The sequence below is a fragment of the Pseudorasbora parva genome, chromosome 3, assembly GCF_024679245.1.
Source record: "Pseudorasbora parva isolate DD20220531a chromosome 3, ASM2467924v1, whole genome shotgun sequence".
In the NCBI taxonomy this organism is placed as follows: domain Eukaryota; kingdom Metazoa; phylum Chordata; class Actinopteri; order Cypriniformes; family Gobionidae; genus Pseudorasbora; species Pseudorasbora parva.
This window is the reverse complement of record NC_090174.1, coordinates 35,074,247-35,086,149: the sequence shown is the minus strand read 5'-3', so window position 1 is coordinate 35,086,149 and position 11,903 is coordinate 35,074,247. Positions and strand designations below refer to the sequence as shown.

The following is an 11,903-nucleotide window of genomic DNA, read 5'->3' as shown; positions in this document are numbered from 1 at the left end:
CTTTCCAGAGTAAACAAAAACTATTTATGTTATTTACACTTCATTATTACTATTAAATATAGGACCATGCACCATTAAGTAAAATAACAAGAGACATTGTCACAATTTCATCTACACCCTCTTCACGTACCTGGCATCGAAAATGTGCATGCTTTAATTTTTATTGCAGTAGTAGATGTACCAGAATGATCAACATGGATCATCTTCAGTTAAGCTTGAAGTGTTTGTAATCCTTCCCTTTATTTCACTGAAAACTGACATACTTGTCACAGCATGCAAGTATATACAACTTTTTGGAGAATTGTACCAAATATAATATAACCAGATAAAAAATGTTTACTTCTCAAGTAAAAATATTCTTGGTAATTAATTAGATAACCTAAATAAACTTGTTGAATGTGTATTTACTGTACCAAACACCATACACAATACTCACCATACTTTATCACTCAACACTTTATTGGAGGATACAGTATACAGTTGATAAAGTAGAATAAAGTCAAATTAGATTCAAGATAAATAAAAATGGGTTTTAAAAAACACATTAACATCATATTAATCCATTCACAGCTGCTGAAGCCACACAAATGAGTGCCACATAATCCCATCCAGTCAACTATGATACAGAAAACAGATTTGATATAGTGTTGGAAAATAATGATTCATTATTACAACTAGACTGGTTTCTGTCTCTTCCCTCTATCATGTTCATGTTCTTCTTCTTCTAAACAGTTCGCCCACTTGTACCCTACAGAATAATCAATGTACAGATGATGTGATCACTGATGTTGTGTAGCCTTTTCTCAACCAGAGGAAGAAGTCGTATAATCCGGCGTTCTCCAGTCCTGGTCTAAAAGTAAAACAACAAACACAATTCAGATTAAGTTTAATGTACAGTCAACCTATGTTCTTCAGTAAACTCTCCACCTCAAAATGGGCAGAAATGCCAATTCCTGATTTAAATTTACAAAGCAGCAGTCAGTACATAAAATAATATACACATTGAAGCATTATGTATAATATTTCAGCCCATAATATTAGCCAAGTACTGAACAAAAACTAATTTACCCATATCAACAGCAACCTTTTAAACAGTAGATCTTTTAGAAAGAACTAACCAGATATTTCAAAGAACATTTACTATTTGATTCCTAATATGTCCCAACTCATTATCTTCTAAAGCTACCCAGAACCATCCATGGTCTACAAAACAATGGAGAAATACATGGAGTTTATAACAACTAAATGCTTTTTCCCACACTTGTCTACTTTTATCTAAGACAAAAAGACGGTGCAGTTTTTAAGAACTGAAGGCCAAAAGTGTAATAATAATTGTATCAAAAAGGGAAAACAAATATTTACCATTTTAAATAAATCCAAGATACAGAAACTCATTTGCTTATTTTAGGAGTTATTAAAATATTTAGACATGAATAATGGTACGTATTTTATCAGAGTAGAAAGAATGATCACTGTTGAAATGAATAGTCCTTTGAGAGATCAACATCAAATGTTGTACTACATATTACAGCATTGCTTCAATACAAGACATACCAATGGACTTGCGCACTTTTCTGTCTTCTTCGGGCACAAGATGTCCATCTTCCTTCCTCACCCTAAACAAAGGACTTATTTTCTTAGCTTGCTTCGATATAAGGTCTGGTCTTTCTTCTCTTCTGTAAAACAAGAAAGTATCATTTACTCTGTGCAAATACTATTGTTTTTAAAACATATAAATTAAGACAGTTAAAAGTATGTAATAGCAAGCTATATCATAAGAATTTGTTTGAAAATGTAGATAACTCACTTGATTTTGTGATCACATAAATTATTTACATGCAAACGGGACGTTATAAACAGTGCAAGTGATCTGATTAAGAAAAAATAATTGAATATCTGATGTCATGTGACCGAAGTGGCTTTTGAGGCTTTTGCATCTGAACTCTTCATATACAAATACAGCTCTGGAAAAAAAAATTAAGAGACCACTTAACATTTAGAAATCCATGTTAAGTGGTCTCTTCATTTTTTTCAGAGCTATATGTACGAGAATCATACGAATTTGACAACTTGTTAAATCTTGTGAATTATTAAGACTTTGGGAATATGTTCTTACTGATTGAGATATGGGATTTGTAAGAATAAGTAACAACAAATGCTAAATAAAATGTTTGATAAAGGGTTCAAACCAACACATACATACCATTACAAATATTTGCTGTTGCAGCTTTTGGCTTTCTCCGTTACTTCTCCACAAACAAGAATGGGTTGACTGAGTCCGAGAGGCCCTTTTGGTCTTTTCAGGTAAAAAAAAAAAAAAAAGAAAGAGAGAAAAAAAGTCATAATATATAATATATAGCATTATAAAGTATACTATTTAAATAACAATATTTGGATTTTACATTAAAATGCATTTAAAGCATGGTAATTGTTGTGGCTACTGTTTATTTACAACAAATATCACATTAAAAATATCAATTGTTGTGGTTACTGTTTATTTACAACAAATATCACATTAAAACTACCAATACTGTGGTAAACGCATGACAAGGGTTTTTTTTATTTATTTAATTTTTTTATTGTGCTTCTACTACAAATGCCACGTTGGAACTACACTAGTAATTATTATTAAATATTAACAAATGTTTAAAGGTCTATAGCACGTCACGTGACAGTGTTTAATCACCCTATTAGCAAGGTGTGTTTATTTAGAAAGCAAAGAAATGCAAAGCCTCAGTGGAGATGATGACAGATACAATGCAGTGACTGAACATGATCGATAACGACAAGCAGAAAATACTTTATATCAAATATTAGGACATAATATGTATGACTACTCACCAACATGTGGCACACGTGATCTGATGCCAAACATCGCGATGTGTTCTGAATGAGACTTCTTCAGCGCGATTTCATACCGATAGAATTGCCGTCTAATGTTGACGCCAAAGGTTTCCCACTGAAAGCAATTGGGTTCCCAGTTCGTCCATCGCGTGACGCCGAGGGGTCTACCTGTGGCGTCTTCAGTGTGACGCCGGGGCGCGCGCGGCGCGCGGCGCGGATAGAGACGGTGATTGCTTTTGGGTCTTTTCTTCACACAATTCAATCGTTTGGCCTCGGAATAGTTGGACTTTTTCAATAAAGTGTGCCTGTTGTCTGTTACAGTCTGTGTTTTATATCATATAATACGCAAATGGGTAGGTTTAGGGCGGGGTGGGGTTTGACTGCTGTTTCAAACGTGTATCATAGCGTAAATAAATGTAAATACAATTGTGCTGGCTGATTAAATTGAGAATCACACTCCAACATGTCATAATGTAAAAATTATAACCCAATATATTCCATCATAACGATAACATTCACATGCCCAACACGTCTGTTTATGACGTCCTAGGTTTCTCATTGAAATCAGTGGATTACCCAGTACGTCGAAAAATGGCGATTTAGGGGTACCCTGTGCGTCAACAGCTGACGTCAGGGTCCCTTGACCGTTCGGCAACATTTGACGAGTAGAGGTGAGACTGTGTTGGTTAAACCAACAAAAATGTTTTACAGTATAGAATTAAAATATGGCAAACTTAAATTTATAGCAAATTTCACAAGTTTTATCAATATTAAAAGCATTCAGCTGATTGAACACACACACACACACACACACACACACACACACACACACACACACACACACACACACACACACACACACACACACACACACACACACACACACGTCTCGTCTATCTTTGTGGGGGCTCTCCATAGACGTAATGGTTTTTATACTGTACAAACTGTACATTCTATCATATAAACATTCTGCATTTTTACTTTCCCAAAAAAATAATCCTGTATGATTTATAAACCTTTTGAAAAGTGTATGGTACACAATGTAGGTGATCTCAGGTTTTACTATCCTTATGGGGACATTTGGTCAGCATAATGTTATATAAACGAGAGCACACACACACACACACACACACACACAAATTATCCCCATCCCACTTTGATTACATCCTCTGCTAATGTAACTTTTTAGAATTCATTGCGTGTGTGTGTGTGTGTGTGTGTGTGTGTGTGTGTGTGTGTGTGTGTGTGTGTGTGTGTGAGTGTGTGTGATAAGCAAGAGGTATTACAAGGAGAGATGTAATAAGGCAGTGAATGCCCTCCATGGGAGGTGTTGAATCCCTTTCTGATCTATTCACGTTGTAGCCCAGCAACACTTATCCTCTGTAGCTGTATAGAGACGAACAGTGTGTTTGTGTGTATGTGTGTGTGAGTTTTACGCTCCATTAGCAAGTTGAGAACTAAAGGCAGGTCTGAATACAGCTCCAATTAGAGAGAGTTAGAGAGCCCACTAACACACTAGTCTCTCTGCCACCCAACTTCAGTCAATTACTTCTCTCTTCCTTTCATGCTTTCTCTTTTCTCCTTCTCTTTCTTTCTGTCTTTTGTCAATTCGGCTTTATCTCTGCTTCTGTTTCACCGTTGTCTCCTTTCTCTATTTTCCGTATACTTACTTTAAAACGCTGGCCATTGCTATATTTGCACAATCCCATCTTCCTATCTGCCCTGCTATCTGTGTTGTCATTGCATTGAAGGGATTCCTGTGGAGAGGTTATACAAATAAATCCAGTTGTTTGCTCAATACTGTTTTTTATGCAAAGTATTATTTTCCAAATAAGATGATGTTTAAAAATATAATTGACAAAATATCAAAACCTCACCTTAACCTAGACTCCACTAGCCTTTCATCTGAAATATATGCATGTCTAAGATTGTGTGTTTAAAGCACACTGGAACTGTCAGTCACTAGGCATGATCAAGCTGGAAAAGCAAAATGGCCCAATGTACTGCGCAAGCACAGCTAGTATGTCATCAGAGTATTTATTTTCTTTAAGTGAGTAAATAATTACTTAGTTATGAGTAAATTACAAAATTGCAATCTTGTTTTTAATGATTAGCCTACACATATGCACAAAAGGTGCAAAAAAACATAGGCTATTCGCTTAAAAGTGAAAAATGTGTAAGCCATTTTCCAAATGAGTAGGCTAGGCTATGTTTTTTATATATCCTATGCCACATTTTTTTTCTTCGTAATATCTCACTATGCAGACACACTTCCCTACCTTTCATGTCTTCTATAATGACTGACTCAATCGCATTTCCCCAAACAGCCTGATTGTGGACGCCAGTTACACGCAATAACGCCACTTGAGCATAAACATTTTAGCACGGTACGCCGGGCCATTCATCACAGTGACACCCGTAGGTAATCTACACCGCGCACCGCACTGACGTTAACCAGAGGCTTACGGCTACTACTACCTCTCTCTCTCTCTCTCTCTCTCTCTCTCTCTCTCTCTCTCTCTCTCTCTCTCTCTCTCTCTCTCTCTCTCTCTCTCTCTCTCTCTCTCTCTCTCTCTCTCTCTCTCTCTCTCTCTCTGTCTCTCTGTCTCTCTCTCTGTCTCTGTCTGTTTAAAGGCTTTGCCCTTTAATAGTCTATGCTAAAAACCGAGTCATTGAGTCTGTGACAAAGTCACTGTAACTGAATATGGGTAGCCTATCTGTTTGTTCAAGGAGCTAATTCTACGTGATATGAAAAAAGACGATTTTTTAATGTAATCTAATGTAGCCTATTTTTATTACTTAAAATATACCACATGAAGTAGCCTATATTTTTAGGTTACCTAACAAAACATTGTAGGTACAGTCTTTGTTAGCCAGCCTAAAGTTCTGTTTCACACGCTATCAATCATTTTTTTATTATTTTAAGAAGAAAGAAATTCAACAATCATAGGCATTGTTGGTAAAATAAGCATTTTGAGGATGTCTGTCAAAAATGCGTATGTACGAAAGAAAGCGCTGCACGTGCACGTGTGTGGCCAGTGAAAGCAGACATTTAGAGTTCCCGCTTGCTCTCTGAACTTCGCATTTGCATGACGCCCTTGTCAGTCATTCAACTAAACCAAAGACAACAGAGGGAACCACCCATGAAGACATGCTCTTTCAGCCTGCCTCTCACTATGTTTCTCAATACCCTCAATCTCCCTTCTCCTCTTCCCACTTCTGGAATGAGCACGACGCTCGCTGTCATTTCATCAGTCATTGACGGGTTTTCTCCAGGCAGTGGTGAAAGTTTCAATGCAACACAAGGCTCACCCTATAACAGGGGAGCCCATGCAAGCTCTTCCCCTGACAGAACAGCAGCTCTTTCAGTGCCACACTGTTCCATTCGGCTATTAAGGAAGGTGAAACCCCTCTGAACAGCAGTGAAATATCCCTTTGCCCCTGAAACAGATTGGTGTTCAATATAGGCTTTTGATAATGTGCAAGATAGTGATCAAAAACCACACAGCAAGCACCTCTGTGTCAAAGCGGCTTATGTAGTATGATGGAGCATGAGATAGGGAAGTGTGAGAAGCCCTCTTGAATCATTTCCAAGATTCTATGGTCTACTTAAACATGTTCTGCATTAGCCAAAGCACACAGAGTTACTGCTGTCCTGGACTGGAAGCTATTGTGTTACATCATGACATGATCCTTTAAATCTGCATTTGCTGTATTTAATAGAAAGGAAAATGACTTGTGTTGTTTCAAACCATGACTTCCTTTTTTGGAACATAAACGTAGATGTCTCAGACTCTCAGTGTTTGTATGTTTGTTTGTTTTGTTCATACACCGAAGTAAGTTGGGTCCCGTGTTGTTTTAGATACTATTGACTTTCAGTGAACACAAACAGTAAAAAAAAGAGTGTCATACTGATTTGGAACGACTAGGACATATCCATTCATATCCTATTCATTAAAGACGCAAATGTCTTTTCAATGGAATGTAAAATTATATTAGCAAATTCTACCTCCCTTTCTTGGTTTGTGAAGTGCCAGGTTTGGTGAAAGTATCTTTCTTCAATTTTCAGTGTCTTGTTCTGAAATGGCTCTATGATAATAAATGAAATGAAAATATTAAATAAAGATTTTTCTCATGCTTGTGCTCAATTTCAATCACTTTCTCTCACTGTGACCACAACCTCTCTCTCTCTCTCTCTCTCTCTCTCTCTCTCTCTCTCTCTCTCTCTCTCTCTCTCTCTCTCTCTCTCTCTCTCTCTCTCTCTCTCTCTCTCTCTCTCTCTCTCTCTCTCTCTCTCTCTCTCTCTCTCTCTCTCTCTCTGTCCCTCAGGTAAAAAGTGAGCCTGTGCAATAACATTATGTTCCCGATGTGGGCCAGATGAATGCAGGCTTTTGTTTTTGCTTATCCCCTCTTCCAATGGGCCCGTTTTAAACGTCTGTGTAAAGCACCTCTGACCGGAGCGGAATCTCCTCCTAAAGTAGAAAAAGATGCCGTTTGATTTGATACTTCCTCCCAAGGCAGCACATGCTTCCTGTGTCCTGTCACAACATAGCTGGAACTGAGCCGGTCATTGGGGTCTGCAAGACGACTGAAGGTTGACGCTTCGGGGTGGTCGGAGTGTGCGTGCGTGTCTTTGGATGTGTGCTTGAGGAGTGTCGATTTTGAATGGATCGCAGGAGGAGGTTGGAGTGGAGTCTGTAGGGGGAAACTGGATATATATGTGAGATGCTGTGTGGCTAAAGGCCTGTAGATTTCCTTAAACTGCTGCTCTTTCTCTCTCTCTCTCTCTCTCTCTCTCTCTCTCTCTCTCTCTCTCTCTCTCTCTCTCTCTCTCTCTCTCTCTCTCTCTCTCTCTCTCTCTGTCTCTGTCTCTCTCTCTCGCTCAGTCAGTGTCCTGTAAATCTATTTTTCTTTCCAAACAAACCAGCTGCCGGATCTACAGTTTAACTCTTAAATTATATACTGGCTGCTGATCCCTCTTTCTCCATCTTCACCCCTCTATCTAGCACATTAATTTAGTTTAATTTAGTTTTTTGCTTATGTCACACTGTCACACACTGAAATATAGAATTTTCATTTTTTTTTAAACTATAAAAATACATACGTACACACGTTTGGTTTTGGGACATATGTGGACATTCCATAGGCGTAATGGTTTTTATACTGTTTTATACTGCCCCTACCCCTAAATCTACCCATCACAGGAAACATTCTGCATTTTTACTTTCTAAAAAAACCTCATCCTGTACGATTTATAAACATTTTGAAAAGTGGGGACATGGGTAATGTACTCATAGTTCACCCTCTCCTTGTAATAAGTGTGTCATACCCATTTCATTATACACATTTATGTCCTCATATGTCACAAAAACATGCGCACACACACACACACACACACACACACACACACACGTTTGTTTTGTGAATTGTGGGGACATTCCATAGGCGTAATGTGTTTTATACTGTACAAACCGTATTGTCTATCCCCTTACACTGCCCCTGCCCCTAAACCTACCCATCACAGGAAACATTCTGCATTTTTACTTTTTCAAAAAACTCCTCCTGTGTGATTTATAAGCATTTTGAAAAGTGGGGACATGGGGTAATGTCCTGATATGTCACCATTTTCTGTAATACCTGTGTCATACACATGTTATTATACACATTTTTGTCCTGATATGTCACAAAAACAAGCACACACACACACACACACACACACACACACACACACACACACACACACACACACACACACACACACACACACACACACATAGTTTCTGAATAATTGTATTAGATGAAAAGGGTAAATAGGTTAACCCAGTCTACAACCCAAGATTTTACACACTATAGTCTATATCCACACTTTTATTATCAATTGTCTAGATTTTTTTAACTCTGCTGCAAAAGTGAGAATATGAAGAACAACAGGTAAAGCAACTGCCACTTCAGTGGGAACAAATTTACATGTACAGACACACATTTAAGTTAAAGCACAGAGAAACACACGGTTGTGATTTAGTCCACTCTCTGCAGCTTTTGGCTGGAGGCTCTATGGGTGGGTGGTGAGCATTAATTACACCGGCTGCCCAGTGTAATGCACTGCTCTTTAACCCACAGCTCTCTTTGAAACCTCTACACTCACATTTTTATTCCATTTTTATTACTCCACTTTCTCTATACCCATCCCTGAAACATAAAAAAAAGCTAAACATAATCTGTAAAAATCATTTGTTCTAATAAAAAATATATAATTTTGGTCACAATTTTATTCACGAGTCACTTGGTTTCTGACATCTGCATGTTTCAGAAATATAGGGAGAACAAATCAAAACATGCTTTCTAAACAAATCACAACACAATATTGATGCTATAGCCTGTTCTCTTGGAAATGGATAATACTAAATTATTATTAAGATTTTGTATTTTAACAAAAAAATATCTAATGTGGTTAACATATAAAACAGGAAGAAATAGCTCCCTAAAAGTACACTCACTTTTTTACAAGACTGCACATAAAACTGTGCACACTTAACCTACCTGGATTCATTTACACACCCCATTAAAATAAGAGTTTATTGGTTATATATTGGGCTGTATAAGGTTAACCTGGTTAATTATTTTATTTTCATAATTTCAACCAAAATACTATTTAATTTAACTTTAATAGCACAAGTCGCAATATCATGGTTTGTAATTATGAACAATATCAGCTAAAATGAAAAATATATAATAATAAATATATGTTTAACAGTTAAATAAATATCATTTTATTCTACATATTTGTGTTTTTTGGCTACCGTATGAAATAATGTCTTTCCCTGAGCACGTTGTTCCTTTTCCGACAGTTGTTTGCATGCAGATTATATCCACCATCCTGTGTTTGTTTTTGATAATTCATCTATAATTCTTTATTAGGAGGTTCGGAACCTCTGTTATTTGCTGGTGCACATGCCTCTATTCATCTTCGCATTGAAATAATATTTGCGCAGCGTTCTGACAGGTTCCACAAAACATATGCTTGTCCCTCACTAATAGTTCAGTACGCCAGAGCCTAAGACAACATTCTCAGCTTTGTTTTACCAGAGTGTTTGTTGTTTTATCCAAGAAATCATCTAGGCCGAGAAAGCGCAAGAAAATCCTTCACTATAGGCATGACACAGAGCTGTACATGCAGACACATGTATGAACGGTCAGTCCATGCACATTTACACACCAACACACACTCACACTCTTACTGCTGTTGTGCCAAGGGAAACATAGTGAACATGCAGTTTTTGAAGCCATTAAATTGCAGTTTGGGGGAATTCCACTTGTTATTGATGTATGAATGATCTATTTATGCTGGATAAAAGACCAAAAACAAAATGTGCACACAAGCACGTAACATGAGCACAAAAGCATATCTAACACACACAGAGCAGCATCAGGTCAAAAGTTTTTCAGTGGTAATTGTGTATAGTGTTTTGAGGAATTAGAACAACAATTAATTAATATATGTACTCACCTAAAGGATTATTAGGAACACCATACTAATACTGTGTTTGACCCCCTTTCACCTTCAGAACTGCCTTAATTATACGTGGCATTGACTCAACAAGGTGCTGAAAGCATTCTTTCGAAATGTTGGCCCATATTGATAGGATAGCATCTTGCAGGTGATGGAGATTTGTGGGATGCACATCCAGGCCACAAAGTTCCCATTCCACCACATCCCAAAGATGCTCTATTGGGTAGAGATCTGGATGACTGTGGGGGCCATTTTAGTACCGTGAACTCATTGTCATGTTCAAGAAACCAATTTGAAATGATTCAAGTTTTGTGACATGGTGCATTATCCTGCTGGAAGTAGTCATCAGAGGATGGGTACATGGTGGTCATAAAGGGATGGACATGGTCAAAAACAATGCTCAGGTAGGCCGTGGCATTTAAATAATGCCCAATTGGCACTAAGGGGGCTTAAAGTGTGCCAAGAAAAACATCCCCCACACCATTACACCACCAGCAGCCTGCACAGTGGTAACAAGGCATGATGGATCCATGTTCTCATTCTGTTTACGCCAAATTCTGACTCTACCATCTGAATGTCTCAACAGAAATTGAGACTCATCAGACCAGGCAACATATTTCCAGTCTTCAACTGACCAATTTTGGTGAGCTCGTGCAAATTGTAGCCTGTTATTCCTATTTGTAGTGGAGATGGTGTGGTACCCCGTGAGGTCTTCTGCTGTTGTAGCCCATCTGCCTCAAGGTTGTGTGTGTTGTGGCTTCACACATGCTTTGCTGCATATCTCGGTTGTAACGAGTGGTTAGTTCAGTCAAAGTTGCTCTTCTATCAGCTTGAATCAGTCGGCCCATTCTCCTCTGACCTCTAGCATCAACAAGGCATTTTCGTCCACAGGACTGCCGCATACTGGATGTTTTTCCCATTTGACACCTTTCTTTTTAAACCCTAGAAATGGTTGTGCAAGAAAATCCCATAACTGAGCAGATTGTGATACTCAGACCGGTCCATCTGGCACCAACAACCATGCCACGCTCAAATTGCTTAAATCGCCTTTCTTTTACATTCTGACATTCAGTTTGAAGTTCAGGAGATTGGCTTGACCAGGACCACACCCCTAAATGCATTGAAGCAACTGCCATGTGAGATTGGTTGATTAGATAATCGCATTAATGAGAAATTTAACAGGTGTTCCTAATAATCCTTTAGGTGAGTATATATATATATATATATATATATATATATATATATATATATATATATATATATATATATATATATATATATATATATATATATATATATATATATATATATATATATATATATATATATATATATATATATATATATATATATATATATATATATATATATATATATATATATATATATATATATATATATATATATATATATATATATATATATATATATATATATATATATATATATATATATATATATATATATATATATATATATATATATATATATATATATATAATATATATATATATATATATATATATATATATATATATATATATATATA

At 36.9% G+C, this 11,903-nt stretch overlaps 1 long non-coding RNA gene across 1 annotated transcript; it reads right to left on the bottom strand.

The window, feature by feature from the left end:
* Nucleotides 1–451: 451 nt before the first annotated feature.
* LOC137071921 (uncharacterized) lies at nucleotides 452–2,241 on the bottom strand. Its single transcript, XR_010904548.1, has 3 exons — nucleotides 2,204–2,241; nucleotides 1,555–1,676; nucleotides 452–850 (listed from the first exon to the last, which is right to left on the bottom strand). It is a non-coding gene; the product is annotated as an uncharacterized lncRNA (long non-coding RNA).
* Between the last annotated feature and the right edge of the window lie 9,662 nt (nucleotides 2,242–11,903).